The sequence below is a fragment of the Marmota monax genome, unplaced genomic scaffold, assembly GCF_021218885.2.
Source record: "Marmota monax isolate L192 unplaced genomic scaffold, Marmota_monax_Labrador192_F-V1.1 WCK01_AAM20220418_F8-fsc00018, whole genome shotgun sequence".
In the NCBI taxonomy this organism is placed as follows: Eukaryota; Metazoa; Chordata; class Mammalia; order Rodentia; family Sciuridae; genus Marmota; species Marmota monax.
The window spans coordinates 10,937,671-10,955,818 of NW_026692201.1; the positions used below are offsets into that span (position 1 = coordinate 10,937,671).

Sequence of the window (18,148 nt, forward strand, 5' to 3'; positions counted from 1 at the left end):
GTTATATGTAAAAGAAAATATGCATAAGGGTTTTGATACTGAACTCACATTCTGAGACATTGTAAATGAATTTTTTACCCCAAAAGTCATTAATTAGATAGGAGTCATGTAGCCACTAAGCATTTTTTTTCCCGTTGAAATAACATCCTTTGAAAAGAGAGTAATATAATGTAAACTTTATTGGCATGACCTTTACTAATAAGAAGCAGAAATGCACCTTTATCTCAAAGACATTTAACTGAAAACATATAATAATCACTTACCTCATCACGAAAACAATAGAGCAAATCACCACAAGAAGAGTTTATATTCGAAGTCTCAAAGTAGCCATTTTTATATTTCCTACCACTTCTGGATGGATAGTACCATATGGCTTCCTCATAAGTGGACCTGTTACTAATAAACTGAGACTGATGTGTAATTATGTTTTCAGTGATTCATCTGTGAAACACCCTGGGTTATTTTACATGGAAGCATCTGGTTCACATGTGTACAGTGGTTATTATGTAGTGATTGACATCTGATTCTTCTAATAAAGTCCCAGTTGCACAGATGTGAGCTTTTGTGTTTTTATACAGACAAAAACCTGCATTTGAAAAACCCTTACCTCAACTTTTTCTGAATATGAATATTTCAGTCTCACACACACAAAAACAAAACTTTCATTGTGGCTGGAACATAATATAAATATTTTGTGCAATGTATTTCATTGAACAGATGTACGTAGGCATCTTTATCTTTTTTATATGCATTTATACCATAGTATCTGTTTTAGATTATAAGCTCAAAGAAGGCAGTGACCATGTCAATTTCATAGTATGCAGACAGCATCCAGTAAAGCATAATTCTCTTTTGAGTGCTTATTAAGTATTTGTCAATCAAACTGGTGTTGTTAATGACTTTAACAAAAAATAGAGCTTATAATCTGACCATAAACACCTTCTTTACTTTAAGAGGTATTTGATGTATTTAGTCTTGCTTTCAGTTTTACACATTATGATTAGCCAGATAGTGTATAAAACTATTTTTGAAAACACATGTAGTTTACTTTATGTTAGAATAATTCTCTAGAATATGTGATGTGAGATTTTTAAAAAGTTCAAGGCAAATTTCATAAGAGATAGAGCTTTTTAGATGAGTACAAAGAATTTGGGTACATAAAAAATGACACTAAGTGGGGAAAGGGAAAGAGGGATTGGTTAAAACCAGAGGAGGCAGGCAGGCCCTTGAGTTCAAGTCCTTCCTTGTCCAGTTTATAAGTTGTGAGACCTTGGTGAGTTACTGCAATATCTAAGGATTGTTTTCACCTGAAAAAATAGAGGCTGTAAGAACACAGGTTTATTGTGACAATTACATGAATAATAATCTTAGCATAGTGTTTCCCATAACAATATTTAATGAACATTAACTGTAACACTTAGTGATAGATTAGCAACTTTAAATAAAATTGAAACAAAAATTTGGACGTTGAACTAAAATAAACAGTACAAAAAAAGTGGAGGGAAGATTCAGTCTATATGCAAAATTGACATAGAACTTCTGATAGGAATTTTTATTTGCAGAGAGAAAATATATTAATGTTATCTTTTTCCCTCTTAAATTATTTTTTGGTTACATAGGTGGCAAAGTATGATATTCTATACTTGAATTAAAATATCAGTATCATGATAAACAAGGAGCTTCCAATGTATAAGTTACCTTTGTTTATTTAGTCCTTTTATTGGTCTTCTGTGTATTATACACTTAAGCTCTGTGGGCTCTGGCTATTTCTAAATCTCATGTGAAACACATGTGTGCCTTATGTCCAAATTAAAAATAATAATTTATTTGATGTGTAAGAGGGTTTGACACATATACTTGCATAAATGGGCATAAAACACTTATCTATAATTAGATAACCTAATTTAAATACCTGAAAAAATGAACAAAATTTTGCATTCAATATGTAATATTTATGATATATAGTATCAGAATTTTTTATGACTGGCAAATTAGAAGGAGGTGATGGTCTTCAAAGAAAAACCTGAAGAAGTTTTGATCACTTTCTCTTTGTTAACAAATAAGTATTTTACCAAATATTCTCTTCATTCCCCTAAGATTGAATCCTTTGTTTCCTGGTTTATAAGGGCACTTACTATGGCAATTGTTTCACCAAATTCTTTTTATCTGTGTAATGCTTTAACCTTCCTATGCTAAAAATTATATTACACCAAAATAAAATTTACATTAAGAATAATTTAATTTCTACGTAATAGCAAAACACATATGCTACTCTCTTATAAACTATACTTCTCCCCTTTAGTATTCCTGGTTTAATGGTTTAATAAAAATTAAACCATTTTCAATTAGAATTTTCAATAGAATTAAATAGACCTGTTCCCTTAAGGACAATACCTAGAAGGAGTATATTCAAAGATGTTATTGAAATGTAACTTATAATAGACATTTAATTTGTTTACAGTATTTTAATCTGAATCAAAACTCAATTATATATTTTAAATAGCTCAATGTAATGGAATACTATGAGGTCATTTTTTAATGATTATGTAAACCTGTAATAATTGACAAAGAAAAGTTTTCCCCAATGAATTTTTAAGGTAAAAATGCTACAAAGTATTTTACATAGTAGAATTACTTTTAAATAATTGTGTGTGTATAGTGTTTATATGTATATAATTTTAAAATATATACACTAAAATAACAATAATGAAGATAGAGAAAATCATTATTTCATCCTATTTTTCTGAATTTTCTGAAGTCTATGAAACTCGAATATACTACTTTATAGTTACAAAAGAAAAAATATGATTACTAGCATCCTCTAAGATTTGTATCTTCTGTATTTGAAGGCCTACTCTTCTTGAAAGTGTTAAGAGAAATGTATTGTTTGTACCAAATATTTAAGTATTAATTGTTCCACCCTAAATAATATTTATTTGGTATGATTCAACACTAAAATCTATGCCATTCTCTTCTGGTCTGAGAATACTAAATAATAAAATTTTGGACCCAGAAGGAACATTCAGATGTGGAAATAGCCTATTAACCCACCCTAAATTTTTGGATATCTGCACTGAATTTGTCTGGATCAGAAAGGTCTATCATTATTTCAATGAAATAAAATTTACTTAGAGTCAGCTTTCCCCTTCAATGTTCAGTGGACTGATATAACAATCACTTCCATTTTCTTTAAGACAAAATTTGCTTAAGTAAAGAAAGGAGTTATTACTGTTAAGAATAACATTTGTTTTTAATCATTAACAATCAACTATTTCTCCAAGTTTTATGAGAAATTATCAGATAGTATACAGTAAATACCATTTTGTGTATAACATGAGATTTTTTTAATGTATACATCTGCAAATATGTATAGGCCTTCTATAAGGAAAGATATATTTCTGGCTTTAGATTTGGAGCTAAAAATGAGTTTTTAATTCTACAAAGCAGTACTCTGCATATATGTCACTATAGTGTGTTTTAACTAATTATTTAAATATATTTTTATTCAACTAGATTGTGAGATTTTCAAGGATAAAAGATTTTTTTTGTAAAATTTTATTTATTTTATTCATTTTAGTTGTTGACAAACCTGTATTTTTTATTTATATGGTGTTGAGAATCGAACCCAGTGCCTCACACATTCAAGGCAAGTGCTCTACCACTGAGCCACAACCCCAGCCCCAAAAGATATTTTTAAATCTTCACATCTCAAGAGATTTCACAGTACCTGACACTGGAAAATATTGGTTGAAGTAAGGGTTGTATGAAAGATAGGTTCTTATAATTGAGTTGGCTATCAATTAAGTTCTTATGATTATTATTTTCTAATAGTTTATCTGTATCATAGACTAGTCTTTGTGGAATGTTTTGTAAAACCGTTATTTATATGTATATTTAAAAATGTGTCCTGGATTTAAGTTTTAAAAACAAACTTAAAAAAAAAAAAAAAAAACTTAAGTTGCAAATCTCCTATATGTGAAAAACTACGCAAAGACAACGATGGTTCCTGCCTCTGGAAACTTGAGTTCTTACAAATGAGTTTTTAAAACTGTTCCTTGTAGTCACTTCTAGATTTCTTAGTTGTAGAAAAGTTCAGTTATAGAATGGAAATACCAAACATCTTTTTTTTTAATTTAAAAATAGGACTACTTTTACAGAAAATAATAAAAGAATGTAATTTAGACAGCCATTTGAAAGAACTAAGATTCTTTTCTGTGGAGGCCCAGTAACATTTTGATAGGAATTTGGAGGTTATATATATATCAAGGGAAATTATGATCAGACTGTCGAATCCAGCTAAATATTTTCCAGGCATGTTTATAGCCTATTCAATTTTCATGGTTGTCTTTTGAGGATGTGTGTGAATTTATGGATGACAGTTTTTCTAATTCCAAACAACTGTTAGAATTTCTTGGTTTAACATTTAATTTCTGCTTATGCATTCTGATTTTTGAAATCTGATTCTCCTTTTTGGTTGGAAATTGATTATAACATTGAAGATGATAATTTCTTATTGATAACTGGGGCTTTCTCTTCAGAATAAAGAATGTATAAAGAACTTTGTATTTCAGCTTTGATTTCCTTGCAATAAGAAAAGTATAAATACTTATTGGTCTTGTTGTTTCTCAGTAACCAGATAGTAGAGGTTTGAATTGTCTAACATTCCCATAGCACTAATAATAATAAATAATTATAATAATAATTTAATGAAACCTAATAGAAAAATCCAACTAACTAGAGTCTTCCACTGGATGAGTTCTGAGTGTGTGTGTGTGTGTGCACCTAGATGTTGATCAGCTTATTAATGAGACATTTAGCCATGAAGATTAAAAGACCATTCATTTAAGGACACAACTGTCCATTCCTAAACTTTCCAGTAATGTTGTGTGTAACAAAACTAATGCTGTTAGTGTAGAATTGTAGACATAAACTTTATAAACATCCAAAACTACTTAGAAAAATAAATAAATTAGCTTATGATGGAAAGTAAACAAACTGCTAGTCTGCAAAGAGTTTTCAAAAATTAAAATTTCCCTGCTGAGCCACAAATTCAGTTTAAATCTTTTTTAATGTAATGACATTTCTAAAAGATCTATACTGCTGTCTATCTGGAATACATTTTATTTTGTGTAAATCCTATATGAGATTATCGATAGCTTTTTTCACATTCCACTCGAAGAAGAAAAGAAGGCAAATACTTTCAATAGAAGCCAATTTATTTAGTAGAGATTTAGTTCTTTATTTTGTGGAATTGTGTCAATTTTTGACAGAAGCAATGGTTCTAAATTATAATTCCGATTCTCAAGGTGCTCACAATATAAGGAACAAAGATGTACAAAATCAAAGTTTGTGATTGACACTGCTTCCATTAAGAGGTGGTTTCTATGTCCACCATTCCTTTTGAATATGGAAGGGATTTTCAACTTGTGTAAACAATGGAATGCAGGAGCAGTGATGCTGTGTGATTTCTAAAGGCAGCTTCAGAAGAGGAAACCTTACACTTAGATCCTTAAGCTTTATTTAAGAAGTCTGGCTACCCGAGGCTGCCATGTTGTCAGAAACCAAGCCACCATAGACTCACTGGTAGACAAATGTAGCCTTTGAATCACTCACAGTTTTTTGGTATTCCCAGCAATATTATTTCAATATTCCCAGCAATAATTCCCAGACAAGCCATCCCCACTATGCTCTGTCCAAATTGTTGACTCATTAAAAATGTGAGCACAATAAAATGATATTTGTTTTATGCCACTAAGCTTGAGGTAACTTATAGCAGTAGTTGCTGGAACAAAACCTACGATTTAAGATATACTTTGGGCAAGTAGGAGATCATGACTATCTCTTCTGGGGGATGCATAGAAGGTCTCACAGAAGCAGTGACATTTGAATTTGTCTTTGAATGATGAATAAAATCCTACAAGAGTCCTAAAGCAAAGGAATGTATGTGGAAAGGTATGGAGACTAAGAGAGAAAAATGTATTTGGTGAACAGGAAAAACAAAACAAAACAAAAACTTTTGTTGTAGTTATTTTGCTATGCCAAATTTTAACCGAGCCTTATAGGAATGGAAACTAACAATCCAATTTGTCTTTTGGGAAGATAACTAATTATCAGCGATATGAAATTGGGCTGAAGGAGAAAGAAATAAAAGGCAAGAATAGTGATAGTTATATGGTTTAGAAAACAATCAAGGCTGAGATGTATAACTTTCTTATAATACCAAAACAATTTCTGCTTTTAAAAAGGGGGCAATTTGAATTGTTTAGATTCAAGTCATAATAATTAAATGCTACAGCCAATTCTGCATCTGGGCAAATTAAACCAATGCTTTTACAAACCACTGATTTTAGTAAATTTGTTAATATTTCTGAATAACACGTAAAAGCTGCTTCCACTACAAGTTTTGGAACATTATGATTAAATAACTTCATTTTTATGTTTTTTCTTATGCAGTTGGTTGCAATAGGACAATTAAAGAAATGAGACTACATTGTATTGATAAATGCACTAATGGAACCATATGCTATACTTAACTCTGCTTCCTCAAAATAAACATTGGTTCAATATAAAACCTTGAGAAAATTGTAATTTATGTAAGCATAAAAATTTCACAGAGTGTACACAGTGTGATTAGTTAATATAGTTATGAGAACATAACATCGCCAATCAACATCTTTCTGTATGAATTTGATTGACTTAATGTTTGAGATTAGTTCACATGTTTTTACTGTGATAAATAAAAGTTTAGTAGTGACACATAAACTTTTATTGGAATCATAATACTATACACATAAAAATCTTTTTCAGGGAGGGGCGAGGTTGGCCTTTCTCCATTAAAGCTGAGCACACACACCAACTACATCATCCATGGCTTGTACTGCCTCTTTTATACAGTGAATTCCTACCCATTGTGGGATACAGTGAAATGTTTTAAAAGAAGTCTGCATCATTATACATCTTGGTTTTGCTTTATAATTTGACTATATTTTTAATATCATATGAAAAGTTTAATCTTTTAAACTCAAAAGCCACAATATTTTAGATTATTTCCATTATTTTGTAGTTGTTTCATTTTATATATCAGTTTTATATTTGCTTTATATAAAAGTTATATGATATTGGTGATCTTACAAAATAGTATGACTTCTTAAAATTCATGCTGAAGAATCATTCAAGTCACCCATTTCATGGAAAGTATAGAAAATATTCAGCAGAAATTACTGCAAGTATGAAGTCCTTCTAAACTTGTGGTCCTGTGTGACACCACACAGATCATGTACCTATGATAATTCTTTAATAGCTTTACTTTTTAAAACCATTGTAGTGAAATGCAGTATTATCTTTTGTTATCCCACAGACAAGAGCTACTATGAATATGTATTTAGGAGCATTCATTCAGCAGCTCAGTATTATTTCTGCCTTGATTGATTGCTCACTTTTCTATCCCAACTCTTTGGCTGTCTCTGACCAGGGATAGGCACTCAATAAATATTGGATGGGTAGATATGGATGATAGTACTTGCCAGCCTTTCTTAATGATTCTGGTTCCATTAATTTCTAGAAAAGACATAATGTGCTTTTTTTGAGCTTTGGATCATATTGCATAGACATTGAAGATCCCCCTTCCAACCAGCTTGAAGATTCCTTTTAGCTTTGGGCCTTGCATTTCCTGCTCTTACTCATCCTGTTCTAATAGATTGGAATAACAATTGAACCCTCATCAAGTATGGAGTGATTGTTAGATTAATGCCTCCCCACAAATGTCCAGATCTTAATCCCTGGAATCTAAGAATATGTTAGACCACATGGCAAAGGGAAATTAAAGTTGCAAATTAACTCACTTTAAAATAGCAAGATTAATCTGAATTATTCAGGTGGGTCCAGTATAACCACAAAAGTTTGTAGTAAGTGGGAGAGACAAGCAGAAGAGAAAAGTCAGAGAAGACATAACAAAGCAAGTAGAGTCAGCATGTGGGGATGTGAGAAAGATGTCCACTGTTGTTGGCTTTGAAAACAGAAAGGGTGTGACCTTGAGAAGTTGGAAAAAGCAAGGAAACAGCTTCTCCACTCAGCCTTCCAGAAAGGAACACTGCCCCACCGACACCTGGATTTTAGCCAGTGAGATCTCTGTCAGACTTGTGGCCTCTAGAACTATAAAATGATAGATTGTATTCTATGGCACTACATGGTGGTAATTTGTTGCAGCAGCAATAGGAAAATAAAACAGTTGGTTCCAGACTGTGGTGAAACTATCATTCTTCATTAGAAATCACTAACCTCTATGGCTGGTATTACTGTCTGCACATGTGTTTCCACTTCTTTTAGTAACCCAGAGTAGAGTTCTGTCTCCTTTCTCTATCTTTTCTTTCATTAGATCACTAAGTTTTGGGGTGTCAGGCTAGTGATGTTTCATTCTCAGGGAAGCAAGTGATGCAGCTTATTCTGGAGAATGCTTGGGGTGTTGTTAGTGTAGAGAGTATGAGAAAAGTTCATTTGGAAAATTTATGTTAAACAAGCTCCTTTTTTTCTTTTTTTTTTAAAGAAAGCATTTTTTAAAACATACTCTATGTATAAGATTATTTTCTAAAGTCCCAACTTTAAGACCATACATAAAAAAAGTTATCCCTGTGTCTTGCTACAAATTTCTCCTCATCATTACCAGTTCTTTGTATATCCTTCCAAAGCTATTCTAGATAAATGGCACACACACACATCGAACATACACACATACTGCTTGGTGTACTACAGTGAAGGCTCCCTCACTAGCTTCTCAAGTGGAGAGTCCACTTTATTTAAACAGACCTGGCACAATATTTGGCACACAAATGTACATTAAGTACATGTATTAACTAATCAATAAACTACTAACTAAATGTGGTAGCGAGTATTAATAAGGAGTCTCAGTAATATTAAGCATCTTGCCCAAACCCACACAGGTAGTAAGCATAGAAGTGGGTAGGCATACAAGCTGGCAGTGAAGCCAGGATACATACACCCACACCCACACCCATATACAAAAAATATATATACACACATATGTATACACATATTTATGATACATATACATACTCTGTAGTTTTCTACACACATTCTTCTGTACCTTACTTTAATTTTACTTAAAATTTTAACAGGTTTATTTATAGAATAATTTTATGTTTTTTTAATGTATAATATGTACATGAAACAATTAGAGGACTTAGTAGAATAGAAATATTTACCAAACATTTTATACCACAGATCTCATTTTTCAGAGAGTATTTAACAGAAGCACTTTTTGAGACACACTACATTCATCCAACTTGCCTTCCTGAGAAAAGGAAACATCTTCAGAATAAAAATAGGAGTTAATGGCCCCTATTCACTGATGTCACATAGGGTAGGGATTTGGGAGTGAGGGAAACATAGGCTAAAATCTTGGCTCCACAGCCAGCTTGTCTGCCTGCCCATTTCCATGCTTACTACCTGTGCAGGTTTGGGCAAGTTGCTCAACTTTATTGAGCCGTTTTATGAATACTCTCAATCTCATTCATTTAGTCATTTGTTCATTAGTTACTACATGCACTCAGTGGAACATTTGTGTGGCAAATATTGTACCAGGTCAAATAAAGCAGACCCCCGCCACTTGGCAAAGCTTCCAGGCTAGTGAGGGAGGCTTCATTTGTAGCCCACCAAGGAGCAGCAGTCTAACAGATGGCCTAAACTAACTTACAATTAAGTTATACAGAATATACCAAGATAACAGTTTTCTGCTTTCATAAGCAGAGATCCACAACAGCATACGTAACCTATACTATTTCAAACTTACAATATATGAAGACCAAATAGGATATAATTTAATATAGGATATTTCAGTCATTGATCTTTTTATGTGTGTATGGACTTTAGTATAGGTAATCTAATGAATTGCCTTGACAATATTATTTTTCTGAGCCAAGTCCAGCAAGACTGAAAAAAATCTTCTAATTTATTTTTATGAAATTTCTGCATAAATGGTTGGCTGCCTTGGGGATTATGGATATATTTATCTTAATGGTTGATTTGAAATAAAATTAAGTAGGATTTGATAATCTTATTTTTAAATTCATAATATATGTACTTTATAGGAAAATTTAGAATTATCATCCTTACCCAATATCTATAAAGTGCATTAAACATAAACCCCTATTCTCTTTTCCTTGTTTCATTTAAAATAACTTATTTCGAAGCATATTTCCATATTTATCTTACACTTCATCAATTCTAACAGCAAGGGCATATTTATTAGAAGAAAATATCTTTAGGAATTTAGTTGGAAATAAGTAATGCAGTTTCTTTTATTTGCCATTTTGGGTGCCAAAAAGGAAGAGTCAGATTCTCTTCTTTCACTTTCTCCAGCCAGTGAAATGACGTCTAGACCCAGTGAATTCCAGACAATGTGCAACACTGGTTTTACTGGATCCTGAGGGCTTCGGTCTGTTAACTTATTTAGGAGATGCTTTTGGTTTTTATAAGGTCAACTAGAAATTTGTAAGCTACTTATCCTGTTTATTCTAATGTCAAGTATTTTTTTAATTCTAACATTTTATTGAAAATACAGTGGTAACTTCAGTGATGTCAAATTTGAAGTGCATTTCCATTGAAAAGATATTTCTATAATTGACTTTATTACATAATGAGTACTCTGCTAAGGTCAATATGACAGCTGTTGTTCAATATTTAACAGAGGAAAGTAGCTAAAGTTTTTATTTGGCTGTTTTTTAAGGTTGTTTTGATGAATATTTGATTTGATGTGTCCTAAAATCAAACCACAAAGTATTTGGCTTTTATTATTACCTAATAGTGTATGTCCCAGCAAATGCTCAGGTTTGATTCTTACCTAGTACATTGCCCTTACCTTACTTCTTATCTTTCTCCCTCTCCCCATGTCTGAGTTTTGTCTGAACTCCCAGAGGAAAATATGATGGGTAGACAGGTGCCAAAGGATTTTTCAGTAAAGTAAATTTGTAATGTATAGACTTTCTTATTTTAACATAAGAGAAACAGCTACCTCAGAATGCCCTACTCTAGGTAGGAGTTGGCCATTTTAACATAAGAGAAACAGCTACCGCAGAATGCCCTACTCTAGGTAGGAGTTGGCCATTTTGGTACATTTTTGCTGTAACTACCATAGTTCAAGGGTTTAAGACTTCATTCTTCCCCCAAAAAAACAGTGCCTGTTCTAATCTGTAATAAACCATGAGCATAGAAATATCCTTTTAGGTTGTTCTTCTCTACTCCAGATAATTCATGAGGAGTAAAACAATTTACCTAAACTGTGTTTGCAAATTGAGCAGCAGAGTTGTAGAGAGCCAGAATGTAGGTAGCAAGCTGTAGGCATACAAAGTAAATTTGGCCCTTGCCTTCTGTTACAAAATTCCTCCCCAGTTCTCCTTATCTCTTTGGAATCACGCCTTTTCAATCTCTGTAACAAATTTCTCTGTTTAGCTGACTGACCCTGCCTCAGACTAAACCTTTTTTCTTTGATAAAACTCTTCTTTGGATGATTTCTTGGATTCATTCCTTTTCCTTTAGTTGCGAGTAATATGGCAGTGACTCCTATCTCTGTACATGGACATCAGACATCTTCCCTGAGTACTGTACCTATATAAATACTTGCCTACTCAACATCTATCTTCATTTACATGTCCTGCTGATACTTCAGACTTAGTCACCATGTCTAAAACTGAACTCTTTATACCCCAGATTAAATCTTCACCTCTTCTGTATTTCCATTTTTACCATGAACAAAGCTACAAACCAGAAATCTGAGACATCATCATGGAGGAGCTAAAAAGATCCAGAACTATCCTCTTATGGAAGAGCAGATAAGATCCCAAAACTATCATGTATATACATATACAGATATACTGATACAGTGCACATACACATACACACACCATTCTTCAAAGATTATTGATGCTGAACTTTGTGTTTTTGAACTTATTTAAATAAGTAGAATCACACTGTGTGTATTCTTTTGTGCCTTGCTCTCTTGCTTTTTAATCTGTGTTTGTAATTCATGTATGTGCATAACTGTATAATATTTCATTGTGTGAAAATTAGGTAATTTATAAGTCCATTTTCCTTTCAAGAGACATTTGTGTAGTTTTTAGTTTTTAACTATTATCAACAATGCATCTTTGTGTGTATATCTTTTGACATGCTCATGGAAATGTTTCTCCTGAGTGTATACCTAGGAGGAGAATTCCTGAGTTATAAATACATACATCTTACATACCTTGGTGGTTATTGACAAATGATTTTCCAAAGTGGTTTTAAATATAATTGCACCAGCAATAATTTATTTGGTTACTTTGCATCCTCTGAAATCTTTGATGTTGTTACATGTTTTAAATTTTGCAAATTTGGTATAAAATATCTCACACTAGTTTTAGTTTGCATTTTCTTGTTCATTAGTAAAATTGGAATTGTTATCTTATGCTTATTTACCCCCACTGCCCTCTTTTCTTGGAAATCCCTATAGTCTTTGACATGTTTTTTAGTTATTCTGGGTTCTAAAAACTTGTTTGTAGGAGTTCTTGGGGGTGCTTAATCTTTTGTCAGTAGCACGTATTGCACTAATCCTCAGTTTATGACTTGCCTTTATATCTCCTTAAAGTGTCTATGGATGAATAGAAGCATTTATTTCTAATATGTTTGGATTAATTAATTTCTATCTTTATGGTTTTTTTGTTTCTGTCTTAAACAAACAAACTTTCTTATCCCAAGATACTAGATGCATTCTTTTTTACTTTCTTCTAAAAACTTTAAAGATTGGAATTGAATTTCATGTACACCTACTTAGGATTAAACAGAACACATCCCAGATCTTTTGGTAGGTAAAGATGTAGATGGGCCAATCAATAAAAATTGATTTTTTTCATTTCAACACCACTGTTTGTGTCACAAGTCAAATGAGCATAACATTTTAAGTATCACAATACCATCAATCATTAAGCATTTTTGTGAATCTCTCCTTTTGCTCTGGTTGACACTTTTAACAGGCTTTAGAAATATTGTTCTCAGAATATGTTACAAAATCTAAGTAATTGTCTCCGAATAATACTAATGCTTCTTATCTGAATAAGGGAAGATTGCTATTCCAGTCATGGTGATTCCATTTTAAACTTGGTTGAGAAAACATCTTTACAAAATGAGAAAATATCTGAAAATATCATTTTGAAATATTTTGATAATTCATCTCCCAGAAAGTTTTTTAAAAAGTCAGTCATACTGACACTTTAAAGAAACTTTCCCTTGGTGGTACATTTCTTTTGACAAATCTAGCCTTTAATCTGCATTATTCATTAATTAGATGATTTTAGTACATTTTGATTCAAGTATACATATGTGTATGTTTTAATTCAATATGAAATTAATAGGACAGAGGAATTTCTACAAGTTTTTTTAATACTTTTTAATTGTCAATGGACCTTTATTTTATTTATTTATATGTGTTGCTGCGAATCAAACCCAGTGCCTCAAACAGGCTAGGCAAGAGCTCTACTGCTGAGCCACAACCCCAGCCCCCTACAGTTATATTTTTGAGAACAAAACTCAAGGTAGTCATCATCTGGAGAGTTTCATTTTATTTTCTTCAGGTAAAAAAAAAAAAAAAAACAGTGTGCTTCAGCCTTTAACTCTGTAGTTTCTTATTTTATCATTATCCTTTTCTCCTTAATTAATATTATTTATTTTATTCCATATATTTGAGAACTTATATCTTATAAAGCAGTCTATGCTCAAGTACTTGAGCTTAACTATCTCAGAATTCAGAGAATGAGAACCCCAGGGTCATGTATAGTAATTCTAGCTTTCCAAAGATTAAATTAAGAAATTGAAGTTCTTAAAGGTGCTGTGACCTAACCAAAATCTTGACGTTGTAGAGAATAAATGAAGATCCTCTGATCCTGGAATTAAAACGCCTCCTATTGAATCATGTTACCAGGAAAAACTATCTGAAAATCTACCTGAACACTAAATAATGATATTATATTTATGGATTTCTAAAGGGATAAACCACTCTTTGTGAACAAGTTACATGACACAGTTCTTACCACCAAGGTATTTATATACATTTTTTAGGATGAAAACACACATTTTTAAATATTAGATAAAGTTAAATGTTTAACAAAAAGCTTTCTGAGCACAAGAACCATATTACATTTATTATATTTTTTACAGTGAGCTGTTATTCATAGTTCATATTAAACAAATATTGATTAAATGAATAAAACTCTATGTTGGAATTTAGGACTTAGGTATTAGGTACTTCAAATGATCAGAGGAAAGAAAAATCAGAGTAAATGTGGTAAAAAGTCAAATAAAAATATTTGTAGAGTGTACAATTTAAACTGAGCCATAACTAATGACTGTAATTTAAATAGAGATGAACTCCCATGTTTTGAATTACTTGTTTTGTTCTCTTTCTAATAAGACTTTCCATACAGGTTGTTTATTTTCTTTAGGTGAAAAAAAAAAAAAAAACTATGTGCTTCAGCCTTTAACTCTGTAGTTTCTTATTTTATCATTATCCTTTTCTCCTTAATTAATATTATTTATTTTATTCCACTAATAAAATAAACGTGTATGTTTTAATTCAATATGAAATTAATAGGACATAGGAATTTCTACAAATTTTTTAAATTATTTTTAATTGTCAATGGACCTTTATTTTATTTATTTATATGTGTTGCTGAGAATCCGTTGTTGGTTTTCTGATTTCACCTCTAAGCAACAAATTTGTAACAAATTTGTTACAAATCTGGTAACAAATTTGTTCATAAAAAATAATATGATAAACATGCTAAGATAGTAATTATTGTCTTGTTTATGAAAGCTTTTAAGAATGGAACCAATCAGTGGACTAATGGTTAGTACATCCAGATTAAATTAATGATGAATATAGCTCTAAATTTTGATGGTGAATACAGATCTAGATTTTTCAGCATGCAAAGACCTTTCAAACATATTGTAGAGTAAAAATATGAAGTTGCAAAACTAAAAATGTATGGAATAATACCATTTTATTAAAAAACAGAATGAAAATACAAAATGAAAATTTTGCAATAATGCAAAATAAGATAATTATCTTTATGTTTTATGCTTTTCAGGATTTATAAAAGGTCTTAAATATTTATCACTTATGAATGTGCTTAAACTTTTTTTTATAGCTGTGAGGAGAGTTTTACATTTACTCTATTGACTTACTGTGGATATAAAAGCTATGGAATAATGATCGGTCATTGAAGAGTTTTTCACTGAGCACCAGCTATGACTAGGTACTTCGAACAAGAGTCAAAATCTCTTTCTTTAGCACCTCATGACTTTAGAAGGAAATGAGAATCATAAATGGAGCACAAGGAATCTATTTCCTTAAGATTTGCCACTTCAGAGCGGTCCTTTTGTTTCTTGCTGATTTTTTTAAATTAATTTATTTTTTGTTCCAATTAGTTATACATGACAGCAGAATGCATTTCGATTCATAGTACACAAATGCAACATAATTTTTCATTTCTCTGGTTGTACACAAAGTAGAGTCACACCATTCATGTCATCCTACATGTACCTAGGGTAATAATGTCCATCTCATTCCACCATCTTTCCTATCCCATGTCCCCTTTTGTCCTCTCCCTCCCCTTTGCCCTATCCAAAATTCCTCCCATTTCCCCTACCCCCACCCCACATTATGGATCAGTATCCACTTATCAGAGAAAATATTCGGCCTTTGGTTTGGGGGGATTCGCTTACTTCACTTAGCATGATAGTCTCCAACTTCATCCATTTACCTGAAAACACCATGATTTTATTCTCCTTTAATGCTGAGTAATATTCCATTGTGTATATATACCACAATTTCTTTATCCATTCATCTATTGAAGGGCATCTAAATTGGTTCCATAGTTTGGCTATTGTGAATTTTGCTGCTGTAGACATTGATATGGCTGCATCACTGTAGTATGCTGTCTTTAATTCTCTGGGTATATTTAGATCAAGGAGTGGGATAGCTGGGTCAAATAGTAGTTCCATTCCAGGTTTTCTAAAGAATCTCCATACTGCTTTCCTGAGTGGTTGCACCAATTTGCAATCCCACCAGCAATGTAAGAGTATGCCTTTTCCCCCACATCCTCACCAACACTTGTTGTTTGTATTCTTGATAACTGCCATTCTGACTGAAATGAGATGAAGTCTTAGAGTAGTTTTGATTTTCATTTCTCTAATTGCTAGAGATGTTGAACTTTTTTTATATATATTTGTTGATTGATTGTATACCTTCTTCTGAGAAGTGTCTTTTCAATTTCTTAGCCCATTTATTGATTAGGTTATTTAGGGGTTTTGGTGTTTAGGTTTTTGAGTTCTTTATATATTCTGGAGATTAGTGCTGTATCTAATCTGCACATGGTAAAAATTTGGTCCCATTCTCCACTTCATTGATTGTTTCTTTTGCTGAGAAGAAGCTTTTTTAGTTTGAATCCATCCCATTTATTGATTTTTGATTTTATTTCTTGTGATTTAGGAGTCTTGTTAAGGAAGTCTGGGCCTACTCCAACATGATGAAGATTTGGACCTACTTTTTCTTCTATTAGGTGCAGAATCTCTGTTCAAATTCCTAGGTCCTTGATCCACTTTGAGTTGAGTTTGGTACATGGTGAGAGATAGGGGTTTAATTTCATTTTGCTGCATATTGATTTCCAGTTCTCCCAGCAACATTTTTTGAAGAGGCTATCTTTTCTCCAATATATGTTTTTGGCATCTTTGTCTAGTATGAGATAATTGTATTTATGTGGGTTTGTCTCTGGTGTCCTCTATTCTATACCATTATTGATAGATCTCTGTGTTCTGACTTCATAATGTCTAGATAATGAAAAAAATTACAGAGGTCTTTCCAAGTCTGACTTTTTAATTGAACTAATTCAATTCTCTCTTTTGCCTATTAGGACTAAAAGCAACTCTAAGTCATGTAAGACCAGAGGAAAAGTGTTTAATATGTTTTAAGTTAGCGTTGAAAACTTATGCATAATTTACTCTATACCATATCATTTTCTCCTCCTTATGGAACATATTTTTGGATATTTAGTTTCATGTTATAAGATTATACCTGTATTTTTTTTGATAATTTTAACATTGCATTCCCAAAGTAATCTTGACAATGTAGTAATGCCTAGCATCTTTGCATTCCTGTGAGGATAATGTTATCTGAATTTTGCTTGTTCGGGATATGGCATAACACATCTCAGGTCTTGTGGTAGCCAATCATGGTTAATTGTGTGCAGTCAGGAGGATAAGAAGGACCCTATGGTAGATTCATTTCTAATAATCTGTGCAACTAAGTATGAGTTTAGTATTTTTAATATATTCATCATCTGACTGGGAATGTTAGCTTGGTGATAGAGTGCTTACCTAACCCTGGGTTCAATCCTCAGCCCTAATAAATAAACAAACAAGTAAATAACTGGCTTGCTCATCATCTAAATAAACATAGTTGATTTTTTTGAATTTTAGTTGGTTATTCTTTTATTCTGTTTTTAGCTGGAGCTATTAGGTAGTTGACTCAATATTAGCAGCTAATAATAATAATTTCCAAGTCTTTTGTAGGAATTTATAAGCATTTCATTTACATCACCTCAATTAATCTTTAGACCACTTTTGAGGCACATATTATCATCTGATTTTCAGTGAGAAACTAGAAGTCCAGTTGGTTTAAATGACTTGCCTAAACTCATGTCACTAATAGAAGTAGACCATGTTTCAAACCTGTATGTGCTGATATCAGTCCCCTACTCTTCCAGCTATACCAACTTGCCTTATCATAATTGGCTCTGAAGCCACCTCTAATAGCTATTATTAAGCATATTTTATTTGGGTTCCTTGGAAAACCACTAATTAGATTTATACAAGGATATAAATGTGTTCCTAAGCACCACTTCTGGTTGAGCTCTATTATCCTGTAACTCACTCTTCCAAGGACTAATTAGCAGTGATCATGGCAATGAACAAGCTTTTTATCCTAGGACTCAAAGAAAACATGGACATATAGACAGAGGTCAGTCCAGTGAAGTAGAAACTGCATGCTGTTCTTACATAAAATTGAGTTTACTAAATGAAAATATGTAGATTCAGTAAATGCAGA

The 18,148-nt window shown here is 32.1% G+C and overlaps 1 protein-coding gene across 3 annotated transcripts in view; it reads left to right on the top strand.

The window, feature by feature from the left end:
- The window catches only part of Xrcc4 (X-ray repair cross complementing 4), a 248,567-nt gene that overhangs the window by 229,273 nt on the left and 1,146 nt on the right, over positions 1-18,148 (top strand). The gene's annotated exons all lie outside the window — the stretch shown is intronic.